Source organism: Schistocerca cancellata, chromosome 5 (genome assembly GCF_023864275.1).
Source record: "Schistocerca cancellata isolate TAMUIC-IGC-003103 chromosome 5, iqSchCanc2.1, whole genome shotgun sequence".
NCBI classification, from domain to species: domain Eukaryota; kingdom Metazoa; phylum Arthropoda; class Insecta; order Orthoptera; family Acrididae; genus Schistocerca; species Schistocerca cancellata.
In genome coordinates, this window is record NC_064630.1 from 116,001,464 (window position 1) to 116,020,413 (window position 18,950).

Here is an 18,950-nt window from a genome sequence, read left to right on the forward strand (position 1 = left end):
CTTTGCTACACCTGGCCTCCAGTTCTTTCACTATGTTGCCATCCTGTATGAATATGCATCCAAAGTAATTGAAACCGTCCACCTGTTCAAACTTTGTTCCTCCTATTTGGCGCTCAATCCGTTTATATCTCTTTCCCACTGACATTACTTTCGTTTTGGAGACGCTAATCTTCAAACCATAGACCTTACATTTGTGATCTACCTCTGAAATATTACTTTGCAAACTTTCAATCGAATCTGCCATCACAACTAAGTCATCCGCATATGCGAGACTGCTTATTTTGTGTTCACATATCTTAATCTCACCCAGCCAGTCTATTGTTTTCAACATATGATCCATAAATAATATAAACAACAGTGGAGACAGGTTGCAGCCTTGTCTTACCCCTGAAAGTACTCTGATCCATGAACTCAATTTACCATCAACTCTAACTGCTGCCTGACTATCTATGTAAAGACCTTTAATTGCTTGCAAAAGTTGGCCTCCCATTCCATAATCTCGTATAACAGACAATAACTTCCTCCTAGGAACCTGGTCATATGCCTTTTCTAGATATATAAAGCGTAGATACAATTCCCTGTTCCACTCGTAACACTTCTCTATTATTTGCCGCAAGCTAAAGATCTGGTCCTGACAACCTCTAAGAGGCCTAAACCCACACTGATTTCCATCCAATTTCTCCTCAACTAATACTCGCACTTTCCTTTCAACAATACCTGAGAAGATTTTACCCACAACGCTGATTAAAGAGATACCTCTGTAGTTGTTACAATCTTTTCTGTTTCCATGTTTAAAGATTGGTGTGATTACTGCTTTTGTCCAGTCTGATGGAACCTGTCCCGACTCCCACGGCATTTCAATTATCCTGTGTAGCCGTTTAAGACCTCACATTCCATTTGATTAATTCTGACTTAATTCCATCCACCCCAGCCGTTTTTTGCACTGCAATCTGTTGACCATTTTCTCCACTTCCTCAAATGTGATCCTATTTTCATCATCATTCCTACCCCATTGTACATCGAAATCTGAAACATTACTGATCGTATTTTCACCTACATTGAGCAACTCTTCAAAATATTCCCTCCATCTGCCCACGGCATCCATAGGATTCACAAGCAGTTTTCCTGACCTGTCCAAAATACTTGTCATTTCCCTCTTACCTTCCTTTCGAAGACTGCTAATTACACTCCAGAATGGTTTTCCAGCATCTTGACCCAAAGTCTCCAACCTGTTTCCAAAGTCTTCCCAAGATTTCTTCTTGGATGCTGCAATTATCTGTTTGGCTTTGTTTCTTTCTTCACCATAACTTTCTCTGTCTACCTGGGTTCTGGTATGTAGCCATTTTTGATACGCCTTCTTTTTCCTTTTACGGGCTGCCTTGACTGTGTCATTCCACCAAGCTGTTTGCTTCATCCTACCTTGACACACTACTGTTCCAAGACATTCTCTAGCCACTTCTAGTACTGTGTCCCTGTACCTTGTCCATTCCTTTTCCAATGACTGTAATTGACTACATTCTACTAACAGGTACCTTTCTGAGATCCCTGTTATGTACTTGTGCCTGATTTTCTTACCTGGAGTTTCTCCACTCTTATCCTCCAACATTTGGACCTGACCTCCTGCACTTTCGGCTTCAAAATACCAACTTCACTGCAGATTAAATAGTGATGAGTGTCATCAAAGAATCCCCTGAATACACGTGTGTCCCTCACAGCCTTCCTGAATTCCTGATCTGTTATTATATAGTCAATGACAGATCTGGTTCCCCTGCCTCCCTAAGTATACCAGTGAATGTTTTTATGTTTAAAAAAGGAGTTTGCGATTACTAAGCCCATACTGGCATAGAAATCCAAGAGTTGTTTCCCGTTCCTGATGGCCTCCATATCCTCTCCAAATTTACTCATAACCTTTTCATACCCTTCTGTTCGATTTCCAATCCTGGCATTAAAATCACCCATGAGCAGAACACTGCCCTTGTCCTTTACTCTAACAACCACATAACTGAGTGCGTCATAAAAACTATCCATCTTATCTTGATCTGTCCCTTCACAATGCGAATATACTGATGCAATCCTAATTTTCTTGCTAGACACTGTCAAATCTATCCACATCAGTCGTTCGTTTACATACCTTACTGCAACTACGCTGGGTTCCATTTCTTTCCTGATGTAAAGCTCTACACCCCATTGTGCTATACCTGCTTAGACGCCTGACAGGTAGACCTTGTTTGTATTCTCTCACTTCCTCTTCTTTCTAACCCCTTACCCGAATGTCACTAACAGCTAAATCGTCCAACCCCATCTTACTTGCAGCCTCTGCCAGCTCTACCTTCTTCCCAGTGCAGCCCCCATTGATATTAATAGCTCCCCATCTTGTTACAATTCGTTTGACGGGTCCTATCTTAGGAGTCCCTGGTTTGTTAATTAGAGGTGGGACTCCGTCACCTCCAAAGGTCCGAGGCATTTTGCTCTGATTGTTGCCAGCATCATATTTAAAGTACCAGGGAAGCAGGTTGCTAGCCTTACTTGTCTCGGGTCCCATTGAGTTTTACCCCTAACGGTTGAGGGACTAACCGGTGGATTTGGTAGTCGTTGCCGTCTGAGCACAAAGGTGACCACGACTCAGAATATGTCCGAGATGCCCAGCCTTATTCCAAAGTAACTGGTATCCCGACTCTCAGGACCACATACTTGGCCACTCATACGTTGCCCATGGTTCATGAACTAGGACATGACAACAGGAACCCACACCATGAACCATGAACGGTTAGATGTGTCAAGTTGAAATTTACGTCAAATACTAAGATCTACTTTGCCTTATAAATTAATGAAAGCAAAATGATATGATCATTTATGGCACATATTTTGACACCCGAAAACTTAATTACCGTCAAAAGCTATAGGAGTACTTTTTTTGACCTAGAATAATGAAATTTGAAAAGTAGTTTTATGAGTAGAGGTAGAAAGAAAATAATCAGCAAGTTGTTAATTTGTAGTTACATTACATGTAACTTCTTTGCCGCTTTGAATTTACATTTCATTCTTCTTCCGTCAAAAGTATAATAGAAAAATATAGCTGCTTGTAAACATAAAATGTAAGTTGTAGTCATGTTGTAGAAAGTAAATAATAGTTTTTTATTAAATAAATAATAAATGACATAACGAGTGGCGTGCTGTGGCAGACGCGTTTTTGACAGATCGCAGGTATTATCTGACCACGATGTTACAGCACTTGGCCTCCCGTGGCCGTTACCGTATACATCTAATGAACAGGTATGCTGATGAAGGGAACGCATTGCATTGTGAATGATTTCGCGACAGTTGGGCATATACTATCAAGTGGTCCAGCGTATTCTAGTGAAATATTACAATAAAAAGTCACGATGAGCGACCGAAGCGCACCCACTCCCAAGTGGTCGGCTAATAGATACGTAGAACGCGAGGTCCGAGTCAAAAAGGACTCCGGCGATCTGTTAACTGAGGGGGTTATCACAGTATGAGGCTCGCGGTAAAGCAAGCGGCAACCATGGGCTACAATTTTCCGATTCAGTGTACCCTGGATGTACAGAACGTGCGTCTTTTTATTCAGCGTCACTATGATGTTGGCATAGACAGTAAATTTATTGACGATGAGGGGAAGTAGGGATGGACTTAGCTGACGGAAATGGTGACGGAACGCACAAGCTAAATAAAGCTGAGTTACGTAAGTAAAACGTGATCTATGACGTTGTATCTGAGCATTGAATACTAAGCTCCCTCTTTCCTCCGCAGATGATGCTTGCATCATAGTGCGTTTCTTTTATCAATTAATTCTTTATTAACCGGTGACGTTGTGTATCCTGAAGGGAGAGAAAATGCACGAGGGTGTCGAAAGCAGATCTGACAAGGGGAAATTAAGTTCGAGATGGGATTTCGCTGGTTAGTGGTGGTATACCTCGAGGGTGTCCACACATAAACGTTGTAAAGCGTTCTAGCTAAAAGCTTCCGAGAAATACGACTTTAAAATTTTACGCGTAACTTGTTAACCAGTCAGTTTAGACGCTACAGCAAAATGGCTGTGCTTGCAGCAAACCCGGCTGCCATTAGAGCGATACCGGTTCGACCCTACCTTCAGGTAATTTTTATTTTGTTTGCTTTTGTTTTAAAAATTATAACAACCTTTAAATAAAGTTAATGACTTAAAATATTATCAATTAAATGATACAATATTATTTTATTGACAACGTTAGTGTTACACTAATTACATAATCTGTGAATAACAATTAATATTTTCTTTTTTAAAAGTTGAATAAATTCAGATGCATTTATAATGGAGGTAAACTGGATTTATAAAGGAGGTAAATTAAAGTTTAATTACCACTGTAACAAAATTTCAAGCAGGGTTTTATCTGTGGGAAAATGTTTACCATATCGTCTTTATTTGTGAATTTCGTGTCTGACATACAAGCAATAGAAAGATAATTGTCATGGAAACATTGAAAACTAAAAGTATTTTGACGTCTCGCACAATTCATGGAGGACGGTAAAATGGAAATGAGTGTCTAACGTCATTGGCCGGGAGGCCACTTGCGCGACAGGTCCGTCCACCTTGGTGCAGGTCGTATTACATTGGAAGCCACATTGGACGACCTGTGCGCCGGATGGGGATGAATTGATGATGAACACAACACGACACTCAGTCCCTGAGCGGAGGAAATCCCCGATCCAGCCGGGAATCGAACCCGGGCCCGTAGGACGAAAATCCGTCACGCTGACCACTATTCTTTTTTCGGTTCGATATAGTTCGTTGCGTTTTGCTCTGGGCGGACGTCACAAGACATCCGTTCAAGTTAATTGTTGATTCATCATCACGCGATCAGGCCCAGAGGACCGCGCGCCACCACAGTTAGAGCTCTCCGTCCGTCTCTGTCTTCTGCTATCTGTCTCCAGTTTTCCGTGACTCCCAGCTGCAACAGGTCTTCTCTCACTCCATCGATCCGCCTCTTTCTAGGTCTTCCCACTGGTCTGCTGCCTGACGGGATCCAGTCCATTGTGATTTTGGGCCATCTTGTTGCCTCCATTCTAACAACATGTCCAGCCCATTGCATTCTTTTGCTTCTCATCACTCTCAAGATGTTAGGCTCCTTGTACAGCTCTTCTAATTCAGTGTTATGGCGTCTTCTCCATTCTCCAGTAGTCTGATATCTGACTGGTCCAAATATTTTCCTGAGGACTTTCCTTTCAAATGTTAGCAGTCGCTTAAGGTCTTGTTTTCGAGTGCTCCAGATTTGAGAACCATAAAGTACTACTGGCATTATTAATGTCTTATACAACCGTAGCTTTAGTTGTTGCGAGACACTTCTACATTTTAATATAGGGTCTAGAGAGTGATAGTATCTGTTCCCCGCCTGCAGTCGTGCTTTTATCTCTGCTTCAGTTGATGTTACTTCTGTAAAAAATGATCCAAGGTATTTGAACTCTTTCACATGTTTATACCTGGTGTTGTTCACAATTAAATCTTGAGAGTTCTGGATCTTTCTTCCTGTGGTCATATACTTTGTCTTTTCAGAGCTAATTTGTAGACCGATCCTAGCTGCCAATATCTCCAACGTCTGGATACTTCTGTTCAGATCTTCTTGTGTGCATGCTAATAGTGCGGTGTCGTCTGCATAGCCCAGATATGTAATGTGTTCATTACCAATTTGAATGCCCTTGATGTTTTCTTTGTTGAAATCCCGCATTACATTCTCAAGTGCCAGGTTGAAGAGGACAGGTGATAGCCCATCTCCTTGGCGTAATCCTGTTACAACTTGGAAGCTTTCTGTCATTTGATTGCCTACCTTAACCTTAAGTTTTGTGTCATTTAGGTATACCTCTACCAGTTTGACCAACTTCTTTGGTATACCAAACTCTGTCATAGTTCTAATCAGGCTAGGTCTATGTATACTGTCGTAAGCCTTCTTGAAGACTACAAACAGGAGATGTATCTCTCGTCCGTATTCGTACATTTTTTCACAGACCTGTTTTAGGACAAAAATCTGGTCCGTGGTTGATCGCCCTGCCTGGAAACCTCCTTGGTATTCTTCAATTATGTCTGTTGCTATAAGTTTTATTCGTTCTAATAGGCAGTTGGAGAAGATCTTATAACAGGTGTTGAGTAGCGCTATGCCCCTGTAGTTGTCACATACGGATTTGTCTTTCTTTTTATATATGGTCCATATCACAGCTACCTTCCATTCCTCTGGTATTTCATGTTTCACCCAAATTTGTTCGATTAGCTTGTGGATTTTGAAACAGAGGATTTCGTCTCCAGCCTTGAGAAGTTCAGCAGGAATACCGTCCTCACCTGGACTTTTACCATTCTTAAGGTTTTTAATCTGGTTCCTTATCTCTTCAATGGTGGGTGGAGGATATTCTGGGTCTACTGTTACTGGTTCATCAAACTCAAGTAGTTCGGTTGGTTCATCAGAGTTTAGTAATTCTCTGAAGTATTCCATCCATTTTCTTCCAAATTTTTGATCTTGTGTTAACATTCGTCCATTCGCATCTTTTATGAATCTGTGTTGATGGTATCTCGCTCCTTTAAAACTTTTCATTTTTCTATAAAGTTCTTTATACCTATTTCCATGAAAGTCTTGTTCAGCTTCCTCCATGATACTTTGAACATATTTTCTCTTTGCTTTCCTCAATGTGGCTTGGGTCTGCCGTCGTGTTTCTTCAAACATCGATTTTTCTTCTTCTTGCATATTGCTTTGTATCCACAGTAGTTTGGCCCGTTGTCTCTCCCTGATAGCTCCCTCACACTCCTCATTGAACCACACTCTTTTTCCCCTAGTTCGCTTTGGGATTACTTCTTGGGCTGTTTCTTTAAGGGTCTCTGCCATCGCCTTCCAGTTCTGATCTACCACAGTATCTCCTACCTCTTCATTCAAAACGGTTTGTTAGTGCTATCTTGAAAGTTCTTCTTATATTATCTTCAGTCAGACTCTCATGGTCATATCGAGTGACTATTTGCATTCTTTTGTGCTTCCTGGTTCTCCATATTGTATTCATCCTTCCTCTGACAAGGAAGTGGTCTGATCTACATTCCGCACCTCTTGCCGTTCTAACATTTTGTATCCACTTCTTTATTCTCTTCTCTACAATTAGGTGGTCAATTTGGTTCACTGTTTTCCCATATACATTCTCTTCCTGTCGAAATCAGTACTACTTATAAACAAGCCTTTTGCAGTCGCAAAGCTTAGCAGCCTAGTGCCGTTATCACTGCTCACATCATGTAAACTGTGCTTTCCGATGGTCCCCATGAAGGCTGCTTCTTTCCCTATTTTCGCATTAAAATCTCCAAGGATAATTTTGTAATGTTTACTTGGTACATTGTCTAAAACCGTTTATAATTCCTCGTAGAAAATATCTTTTTTGATGTCATCGCTTTCTTCGGTTGGGGCATGGCAATTTATATATGTGAGTTTGTGTTTTCCCATGTCTATGGTTAGGAGTGAGATTCTGGGGTTGATTGATTTAAAATCTATGAGAGTGGTAAAGAGTGATTTCTTCACTGCAAAACCAGTTCCTAGTGAGTGTTTTGTTTTTGAGGCTCCATGGAATATGACATAGTTTTCCATTTCTGTAGCTCCGGTTTTTGTCCACCTTGTTTCTTGCAGGACCAATAGATCAATTTTATACTTATCTGCCTCCCTTACTACACATTTTGCTGCCCCAGGTTGGTATAGGCTTCTGACATTCCAGGTCCCTAGTTGTATTTCCTTCCGTAGTCCTTGTTTTTGCTTAGGTCGTTTTACAGAGATCAGTCCTATCCGAGGCTCTTGTGTGATGCTAGTACCGGTGATTATTTTTTCCAGGACGGGTTGGTAGCCCGTCGCCAACCCCCAACCTGGAGGACCAGGATTTTTCATTCGGGGTTTTCTCCCGTAGAAAGATTGGCTTCTCCACGCCTATAGAGGTCTTTCTGCCCTTTTGTACATATACCAGGGAATGACAGGAAAAGGAAATGGTGAGGACAGGTTTGGGATAGGAAAGGGGGAGTGATAGGCTGTTGTGGGACACACTTTGTCTGGCTCCTCCACTTTGGACTGTCCGGCATGGGTGACCCTGCTGGTAGCTACGCTACCACCGGCATTGCCATCCGGATCCAGAGCACGCAAACCTCCTCGCCCGCACGGACAGTGCTACGTTAAGGCGGTGTCCCCTGAGGAGCTGATTGTTGATTCCTTGACTCAATTTTTTTATTACAGAGAGCACGCAGCCCTCTGGCCGCACACGCTGAGCTACTGTGCTGGCATCACTCAGCTATCGGGTTGCGAAACATACTCCGTTAACATTCATGAAAACGTCTCTGTCATAAGACAACCTGGAAACGTACCAGGCATACCGGATCATTTCATCAAAAACTGGCGAAAACATTTGATGGTGCGGGTGCACTGTTGATTCTATTTCTCCACGGCCTTCACGGGGATTTACTACTCTATTATTTTTAATCAGATCAGCGCAATTTGTATATGCTCTACTAGATTTTTTACCTGTCAAAAAATTAGACTTCGCAGGGTTGAATAAATGGAGCACGTTTTGAAGGTGTCACTTTAATTGTACGTTTCGGTGATTTATCGTCACGCTGAAAGATTTATTCGTGTTATTTAGACGTCGTGTGTCCTCCCCAAGAGTCAATAATTAATACAAACTGTTCTTTCCTGACATAGGACTTTAAACAACGGTTTATAACGTAGTATACAGTACTGTCGTTAGCTTCCGAGATTTCGAAGATTATATATGAGGGGATGCATTTCATTTAAAACCGATTATAATTTTCAAAACAATTCAAAAATAAAACAAAAATTATCCTAAGGTAGGATCGAACATGGATAACGCGTGTGGCGAGCGAGTACTCTACAGGTGTAGCTGTTTCCTTGTGCTGCCATAGCGTAAAAATTGATCGGCATATGAGCTGCGTGCAAAACATTAGAGCCTTTTTTCTCTCGGTTTCTTCTGGCTACTGAGTTTTACAAAAAAAATGGCTCTGAGCACTATGGGACTTAACATCTGAGGTCATCAGTCCCCTGGAACTTAGAACTACTTAAACCTAACTAACCTAAGGACATTACATACATCCTCGCCCGAGGCAGGATTCGAACCTGCGACCGTAGTGGTCGCACGATTCCAGATTGAAGCGCCTAGAACCGCTCGGCCACACCGGCCGGCCTGAGCTTTAAAGATTTGTAAAGAGTTTTCTGTTTATTTATAGACGCAATCACATTCTTACGACACAGTCATAACCGGTTTCGGCCATACAATGACCATCTTCAGATTATAAAGGCGGCTTACACTGAACACAGGTTCATGCGTTGTATTTTTGAGACCAAAGGCCCCCTTGTGAGACGCATAAGAGTTGAGAGCGGCGCGCATGCGTCCAGGCGGCGCTGCGCTGCTCCATTAACTTGTCAGCTCAGCCGGCCCGCTGTCAAGGTACACGCCCGCGGCTCGTGACGTAGCCCCGCCGCGCCGGAGAGCCGGCAGACGCTCTGAGTGACAAGTGGCTTTTGTAGGCTCCCCGCCTGCCGGCGGCGGAGTTTGCCGGCGGATAATCTCTCGCGATCGGAAGCTGTCCGGGAGGGAGCGCAGCGGATCCTGAGATCCTTGCCCTGCCTAGCCGCCTGTCGCGCCGCCCTGTACTGCGGCAGTTGGCGCGCCGGCCCGGCACTCGCTGACGTCACGGCGAGGACCGACCCGCGCGCGGCCTTTGGAGAACGGCCAGCCCTGCGGCGCTCCCGGAGGTTCTCTTCGAGTGCGGACAAAAAAGGAGGAAGTGCTTAAATCTCTCGAGACCCTATTTACGAAGGAATTACTCAGAAGAGATCGCCTTAGGGAGTTCGTGGCGACTAGGAAGTGTCGCGATTCGTGCTGCTGAAGTACTCTACACGAGGTGTGATCAAAAAGTAACGGGACTTTCTTAAATTCGCGGGCTTTATACATCCGATTTTAAATCTTTTTATCTCGTTGATACATATGTTTCTAATGTACGTTTGCGATTTTGGCTGTTTTGAATATTTACAGTTGTAAGTAGGCTGTTTAGGTTTTTATGTTGGTAACGTCACGTAGCGCTCTGTATGAAAATCACTGGCTGTGCTGTGTGCAGTCTGTGGTTGGTTTGCATTGTTGGAATATTGTATTGTTGGGCAGTTGGCTGTTAACAGCGCGTAGCGTTGCGCAGTTGGATGTGAGCCGCCAGCAGTGGTGGATGTGGGGAGAGAGATGGTGGAGTTTTGAGAGCGGACGACCTGGACGTGTGTCCATCAGAGACAGTACATTTGTAAGACTGGATGTCATGAACTGCTATGTATATTATGTCTTTTGAACACTATTAAGATAAATACATTGTTTGTTCTCTATCAAAATTTTTCATTTGCTAACTATGCCTATCAGTAGTTTAAATCCTTTATTTAGCTGGCAGTAGTGGCGCTCGCTTTATTGCAGTAGTTCGAGTAACGAAGATTTTTGTGAGGTAAGTGATTTGTGAAAGGTATAGGTTATTGTTAGTCAGGGCCATTCCTTTGTAGGGATTATTGAAAGTCAGATTGCGTTGCGCTACAAATATTGTGTGTCAGTTTAGTGTTGATCAGAATAGGTAAAGAGCGAAATGTCTGAGTACGTTCAGTTCTGCTCAGCTGTTTGAAAAACAAATAACGTAAGGGGTTTACCAGCACAATAATTCATAAATTTTTCTAAGGGGTCGTTTCACATTATGTGATTAAAAGTATCCGGATGCTCCCAAAAACATACGTTTTCGTCAAAAATGGTTCAAATGGCTCTGAGCACTATAGGACTTAACATCTATGGTCATCAGTCCCCTAGAACGTAGAACTACTTAAACCTTACTAACCTAAGGACAGCACACAACACCCAGTCATCACGAGGCAGAGAAAATCCCTGACCCCGCCGGGAATCGAACCCGGGAAACCGGGCGCGGGAAGCGAGAACGCTACCGCACGACCACGAGCTGCGGACTACTTTTTTCTATTAGGTGCGTTGTGTTGCCACCTGCTACTAGCTACTCTATATCAGCGACCTCAATAGTCATCAGAGAACGTGAGAGAGCAGAATGGTGCGCTCCGCGGAAGTCACGGACTTCGAACGCGGTCAGGTGATATGGTGTACCTGTGTCATACGTCTGTATGCGAGATTTCCACACTCCTAAACATCCCTACGTACACTGTTTCCGAAGTGATAGTGAAGTGGAAACGTGAAGGGACACACACACGGAACGAAAGCGTAAAGGCCGACCTCGTGTGTTGACTGACAGAGACCGCCGACAGCTGAAGAGGGTCGTAATGTGTAATAGGCACAAATCTATCCAGACCATCACACAGGAATTCCACTGCAAGTACTATGACAGTTAGGCGTGTGGAGAGAAAACTTGGATTTTATGGTCGAGCGGCCGCTCATAAGCCACACCTCACGACGGTGAATGCCAAACGACGCCTCGCTTGGTAGAAGGAGCGTAAACATTTGCACGATTGAACAGTGTAAAACCGTTGAGGGGAGTGACGAATCCTATGACAGGGTGTGGATACGGCTAATGCCCGATGAACGTCATCTGCTAGAGCGTGTAGTGCCAACAGTAAAATTCGGAGACTGTGGTGTTATGGTTCAAATTGTTCAAATGGCTCTGAACACAATGGGACTTAACATCTGTGGTCATCAGTCCCCTAGAACTTAGAATTACTTAAACCTAAGTAACCTAAGGACATCACACACATCCATGCCCGAGGCAGGATTCGAACCTGCTACCGTAGGGTTCACGCGGTTCCAGACTGAAGCGTCTAGAACCGCACGGCCACACAGGGCGGCTGTGGTGTTATGGTGTGGTCGTGTTTTTCATGGAGAGGGTTTGAACCCTTAGTTGTTTGCATGGCACTATGGTTCAAATGGCTCTGAGCACTATGAGACTTAACTTCTGAGGTCATCAGTCGCCTAGAACTTAGAACTAATTAAACCTAACGAACCTATCACACACATCCATGCCCGAGGCAGGATTAGAAACTGCGACCGTAGTGGTGCATGGCACTATCACAGAACAGGCCTACACTGATATTTTAAGCATTCTTTTGCTTCCCTCTATTGAAGAACAATTCGGGGATACGATTGCATCTTTCAACACGATCGAACACCTGTTCATAATGCACGGCGTGTGGCTGAGTGGTTATACGACAATAACATCCCTGTAATGGACTGGCCTGCACAGAGTCCTGACCTGAGTCTTATAGAACACCCTTGTGATGTCTTGGAACGCCGACTTCGTGGCAGGCCTCACCGACCGACATCGATACCTTTCCGGAGTGCAGCACTCCGTGAAAAACCGGCTGCCATTCCCCAGGAAACCCTCCAGCACCTGACTGAACGTTTGCCAGCGAGAGTGGAAGCTGTCATCAAGGCTAAGGATGGGTCAACACCATACTGAATTCGAGCATTACCAATGGAGGGTGCTACGAACTTGGAAGTCAGTTTCAGCCATGAATCCGGGTACTTCTGATCACGTAGCACAATTTGTTGTTGACAGTCGAAGAAGTTACACATTATTTCGGTTGCTCGGCGAATTTCTGCTTTCGGGAAAGATGTATCAAAGAATTTGTATTAAATTTTGCATCAAAAATGGAATTATTGCAGCACCGCATTCGAAATCTTGACTACGGGTTTCGGCGACTTTACTATGAGTCAGACAAGAGTTTAGAAGTGTTATTAACGCTCCAAAGGGGAGCGAGAAGACGAAGACAACGATGACCGCCCTGAACGCCCTAGCACCTCAGGTAGTGACGACAATGTGGAAGAAGTAAAGAAAGTGGCACTGGAAAACCACTGAAACACCATCAGTGAAAATGCTGATGATGTCAGCTCAAGCTAAGCAGTTTTTTCAGATGTTTTGGACATGAAAAGACATGAAAAGTGTAGCAGTAATTTTTTTTCCGAAACTGTCGATTTTAGTTTAAAACCGACGACGCTTAGTCTTCGCTCAGGAATTGCTAAGTGATGTCGACAGCGATCGTGAACTGCTAAATACGTTTAGAACACATAGCGAAACATGGGTATGTGTGTACGTCGAAAACAAGACACAATCGTCACGATGGAAATTTGCCTGAAGAGCCATTCGACATGTTCGATCAACTGTGAAGCTTCTTCTCAGTGCTTTCTTCGATTAAAATGGGACATTGCATCATGAGCTCCTAGCTTATGGGCGCACGGTCAGTAAGGAATGCTACATGGACCTCATGTGCCTTTTGCGTGAAGCAATACGTAGATAACGGCCAGAATTGTATCAAAAACACCCGTGGAAGTTGCATCATGGTAATGCTCCTACACGACGTGACCGATAGACATCGGCGGTGAGGTGGACTCAGGCAGGACGATCTTAAGCGAGCTGAGTGTTAGAGATGTGCCCTGTCCAGTCCACTGTCTTCTCTTTGTACTCATGAACAAGGCCGTAGGTTGCATACAGACGATGACGAACCCGAGGCCAACATCCCGTGTTGGCATGGTAAGTGTCTGGCAACTGACCTTAAACATGGAACCTGCCGTGTGATAATAGCCAAAGACCATCAGAAGATTGCGCCCAGTCACCGTCGGCAGAGGGAGTACCTGGGCAAAGTGGACCAAATTTGATGCCAGATATCGATTAAAAAACTCAACAAGATGAATTGTGTACTGGCGGCGCATGAGGTCCTGACGGACGTCGTTACTATGACTTTTAACAGGCGACGGAAATTCGTTACCGCTGTGCGTGTGACGGTGGGGAATAGGTAATGCCCAGGTACCGGAACGTCCCCACGAGCGGCAGGCTGCCACTTCACCTTCCTGGAGGCCTCGTCTAGCATACATTGCAGAATATTTGGCGACATTCGTGGCACTGCCAGCGACAGCCCCATAACGTGTTAAAAATTGGCAACCAGAGCTGTACGAGGTGCATTCAGGTTCTAAGCCCTCAGATATTTTTTCTAATTAACTACTCACCCGAAATCGATGAAACTGGCGTTACTTCTCGACGTAATCGCCCTGCAGACGTACACATTTTTCACAACGCTGACGCCATGATTCCATGGCAACGGCGAAGGCTTCTTTAGGAGTCTGTTTTGACCACTGGAAAATCGCTGAGGCAATAGCAGCACGGCTGGTGAATGTGCGGCCACGGAGAGTGTCTTTCATTGTTGGAAAAAGCCAAAAGTCACTAGGAGCCACGTCAGGTGAGTAGGGAGCATGAGGAATCACTTCAAAGCTGTTATCACGAAGAAGCTGTTGCGTAACGTTAGCTCGATGTGCGGGTGCGTTGTCTTGGTGAAACAGCACACGGGCAGCCCTTCCCGGACGTTTTTGTATCAGTGCAGGAAGGAATTTGTTCTTCAAAACATTTTCGTAGGATGCACCTGTTACCGTAGTGCCCTTTGGAACGCAATGGGTAAGAATTACGCCCTCGCTCTCCCAGACACCATAATTTTTTCAGCACTGGCGGTTACCCGAAATTTTTTGGGTGGCAGTGAATATGTGTGCTTCCATTGAGCTGACTGGCGCTTTGTTTCTGGATTGAAAAATGGCATCCACGTCTCATCCATTGTCACAACCGACGAAAAGAAAGTCTCATTCAAGCTGTCGTTGCGCGTCAACATTGCTTGGCAACATGCCACACGGGCAGCCATGTGGTCGTCCGTCAGCATTCGTGGCACCCACCTGGATAACACTTTTCGCATTTTCAGGTCGTCATGCAGGATTGTGTGCACAGAACCCACAGAAATGCCAACTCTGGAGGCGATCTGTTCAAGAGTCATTCGGCGATCCCCCAAAACAATTCTCTCCACTTTCTCGATCATGTCGTCAGACCGGCTTGTGCGAGCCTGAGGTTGTTTCAGTTTGTTGTCAAGTGATGTTCTGTCTTCATTAAACTGTCGCACCCACGAACGCACTTTCAACACATCCATAACTCCATCACCACATGTCTCCTTCAACTGTCGATGAATTTCAATTCGTTTCACACCACGCAAATCCAGAAAACGAATGATTGCACGCTGTTCAAGTAAGGTAAACGTCGCCATTTTAAGTATTTAAAACAGTTCTCATTCTCGCCGCTGGCTGTAAAATTCCATCTGCCGTACGGTGCTGCCATCTCTGGGACGTATTGACAATGGACGCGGCCTCCTTTTAAAACAATGCGCATGTTTCTATCTCTTTCCAGTCCGGAGAAAAAAAATCGGAGGCTTTAGAACTTGAATGCACCTCGTACAATCGCAATAATGTCATGAGATGTTCAACTGACTCTTTTATTAGAACATGTTAGCTAGGTGTACAGCCTTGACCACTCAAAGAAAGTGTCCAGTAACAGAACGTGTAATCAATTCGAGGACTGCTGAAATCATTAAACCGGAGTGGATGAGAAGGAGGAGGTCATCAGCATATGCGCAACAGCGAAACGTGTGTTGGCGTAGGGTGAGGCCGGAGGGATCGATCGTCAGGACCCCAATGAGAAACTCTGGGGCAAACGCATACAGGAGTGTAGAGAGGAAGCACCGTTGCCGAATTGAACGGCGGATGGGTACCAGCCCTGCTAAACGTCTGTTGACTTGGACTCATGATCTGGCACTGCAGTTAAGTCGCCGGAGGACGTCGATGAACGGAGAGGGATGCCCAAGCGGGCTGCCACAGAAAACAGGTAACGGTGGCGCCCTTTATCGAAGGAGGTATCGAAAGCTATAGCGACGACTGCTGTACGGAGTCTGCAGGCCGCCGCCATCACAATTTAGTACCGGCATTCCCTCTTATCAGTCTGTATGTTAACCGGTCTAGTCGTTTCCTTTCGGGAGACGACATGAGGGAGTATTGTCCGGAGACGCATTGCCAGTAAGCAGGCGAAAATCTTGTAATCGGCGCTGAGTAGGGTGAGCGGTCTGTATCTCATGACCGTCGAACCACACGCTGGTTTGTGGATGATGCCCTCAAGAAAGGCAGGTTGGAGTGCTTCGTCAGATGTCATCAGAATTTGAGAAACACAGTCGCCCACCGCGTTGCCATGAATTCCCGGAAGCCTCTGTAAAGCTCAGTGAACCATCAACGATGGGCGATCTATTGACTGCACCCTTACCGACTGCGTTGTCGACTTAGTGTCACGTGATCGGCACTGTCAAAGTATTCGCCTCTGTGTGGTGGACGATGCGCGTGACGTAATGCAAAACGGAGTCGTCAACTTCAGTATTGGCATCTTCTTATCTGTAAGTAAGACGGTAGTGTTCGACGAGTGCGTGAACGATGTCATTCTCATTGGTCAGATGCGGGCCGTGAGAAGTTACCAGTATGTCGATGAGCTGCCGACGACGCCATCATTCGCCGGACACTATATGATGTATGGATGGAATTTCCAAACCCGCATGATCGTGGCGCCGCGTCGGTATAACCACTCCCTGCAACGTGCGGCGTGCCAGCACAGTTATCCTCGTCTTAGCTCTTTGCCGTTCCAACTAGTTGTCTGGGGTTGGCGGCTGAGTAACCCGATCTCGAGGAATCAACGGTGTTGCGATACCAGTCAGCCAGGTCCTTCCCGAATCTCATCAGTGTCCTCCGGATCGCTGGTTTGGCGAAGTCCAGCCACCATGTCAAAGTCGAGTGGTAACTGGGAAGGTGTCGTTCGCAAGCTGCCCATGTCTCGGTGTCTTGCAGACGACAAGTCAGGTCATGCAGATGAGAAGTATTTAGTTTCTATGGCGCACGGCTGCGCCATTCAGATTGGTGTGAAAGGAGTACCGTGCAGATGTAAATGATGAAACTTCCCCTTAAAAAAAATTATACATGACTGTGCTTACACTGACACACAATATTTTTAGCGCAACGCAATCTGACTTTCAAAAATCCCTACAAAAGAATGGCCCTGACTAACAATAACCTATACCTTTTACAAATTACTTACCTCACCAAAAATCTTCGTTACTCGAACTACTGCAATACAGCGACCGCCATTACTGCCAGCGACGATCACCAGTGGTGTACGGCCAGTGTAGGAGATCGCTCCCCACACCATGAGGCCGGGTGTTGGCCCTGTGTGCCTCGGTCGCATGCAGTCCTGATTGTGGCGCTCACCTGCACGGCGCCAAACACGCATACGACCATCATTGGCACCAAGGCAGAAGCGACTCTCATCGCTGAAGACGACACGTCTCCATTCGTCCCTCCATTCACGCCTGTCGCGACACCACTGGAGGCGGGCTGCACGATGTTGGGGCGTGAGCGGAAGACGGCCTAACGGTGTGCGGGACCGTAGCCCAGCTTCACGGAGACGGTTGCGAATGGTCCTCGCCGATACCCCAGGAGCAACAGTATCCCTAATTTGCTGGGAAGTGGCGGTGCGGTCCCCTACGGCACTGCGTAGGATCCTACGGTCTTGGCGTGCATCCGTGGGTCGCTGCGGTCTGGTCCCAGGTCGACGGGCACGTGCACCTTCCGCCGACCACTGGCGACAACATCGATGTACTGTGGAGACCTCACGCCCCACGTGTTGAGCAATTCGGCGGTACGTCCACCCGGCCTCCCGCATGCACACTATACGCCCTCGCTCAAAGTCCGTCAACTGCACATACGGTTCACGTCCACGCTGTCGCGGCATGCTACCAGTGTTAAAGACTGCGATGGAGCTCCGTATGCCACGGCAAACTGGCTGACACTGACGGCGGCGGTGCACAAATGCTGCGCAGCTAGCGCCATTCGACGGCCAACACCGCGGTTCCTGGTGTGTCCGCTGTGCCGTGCGTGTGATCATCGCTTGTACAGCCCTCTCGCAGTGTCCGGAGCAAGTGTGGTGGGTCTGACACACCGGTGTCAATGTGTTCTTTTTTCCATTTCCAGGAGTGTATATAGCAGTTCATGACATCCAGTCTTACAAATTTCAAAACTCCGCCATTTCTCTCCCCACATCCACCACTGCTGACGGCTCACCTCCAACTGCGCAACGCTACGCGCTGTTAACATCCAGCTGCCCAACACTACAATGGCAGACAACAATGCAAACTAGCCACAGACTGCACACAGCACAGCCAGTGATTTTCATACAGAGCGCTACGTGGCGTTACCAATATAAGAACCTAAACAGCCTACTTACAGTGAAATGGTTGGAAAACGACAGTGGCCAGCATTCGGTGCCTCGTATCGCAGGTATAAAATTCTGTGTGACATATATCCTGTCTAGACGGGTTGCGGAATGCCTGGTAGGAAGGGGCGCCGTGCTGGACTTCTCAGGTATCGTGTAGCGCAGCAGGACACGCACCGCTATACGTAGCTCCTGGCATGTAGTACAGTGTGGAATATGATCTTCTTGGTGCGAAACGCAGTTAAAATCACCCCCGACCACGCAGTCTTCGTATCGCCATAAAAACAGAATAAAACTGGGCCCGTTCGTGTCACTGGTGGGTGCCCAAAGGGAAATTGACATTAATGAATTTTGTCCCCACTGCAGGGAATGCCATGCCCCTAGCTGATGGGAGGAAGGCGACATCGGTGACAGAAATCTCGCCGCGGACGTAGATGGCCACTCCACGGTGGGATCACTCACAGAGGCGTGAGTGGTATAGTCATTGATAAGTAGGATATTGACCAAGTGAATTTCCTGTAGGAGGGCAAAATCAATAACAGAAGTCCAGAATATTTCCTGCATACGGTGGATTTTCACCCTGGAACGTATATTGTTGGTACTGATCGTTGCTGTCCGATAGATGTGGTGGCGGACTGTTGGAGGCTGATGCGCTCTGGCGTCAGCGGAAGAGCGTGAGAGCCGCAGTGGAACGTTATACCGTTCGTCCTCGGGGAAGGGGACGGGGATTTAGGGGAAACTATGATTAGTGGAGTGGCAGCGATGCCGCAAGGTCCCATAGCGAGTGCTGCTCCTCGACCTGCTCGTCGTGTCAGGCGGGCACTGGAGTGTCGTCCATTTTTTCTTCACA

The 18,950-nt window shown here is 45.9% G+C and overlaps 1 protein-coding gene across 1 annotated transcript in view; it reads right to left on the reverse strand.

Moving 5' to 3' along the window:
• The window catches only part of LOC126188388 (hemicentin-2-like), a 761,121-nt gene that overhangs the window by 427,350 nt on the left and 314,821 nt on the right, over positions 1 to 18,950 (reverse strand). The window lies entirely within an intron of this gene.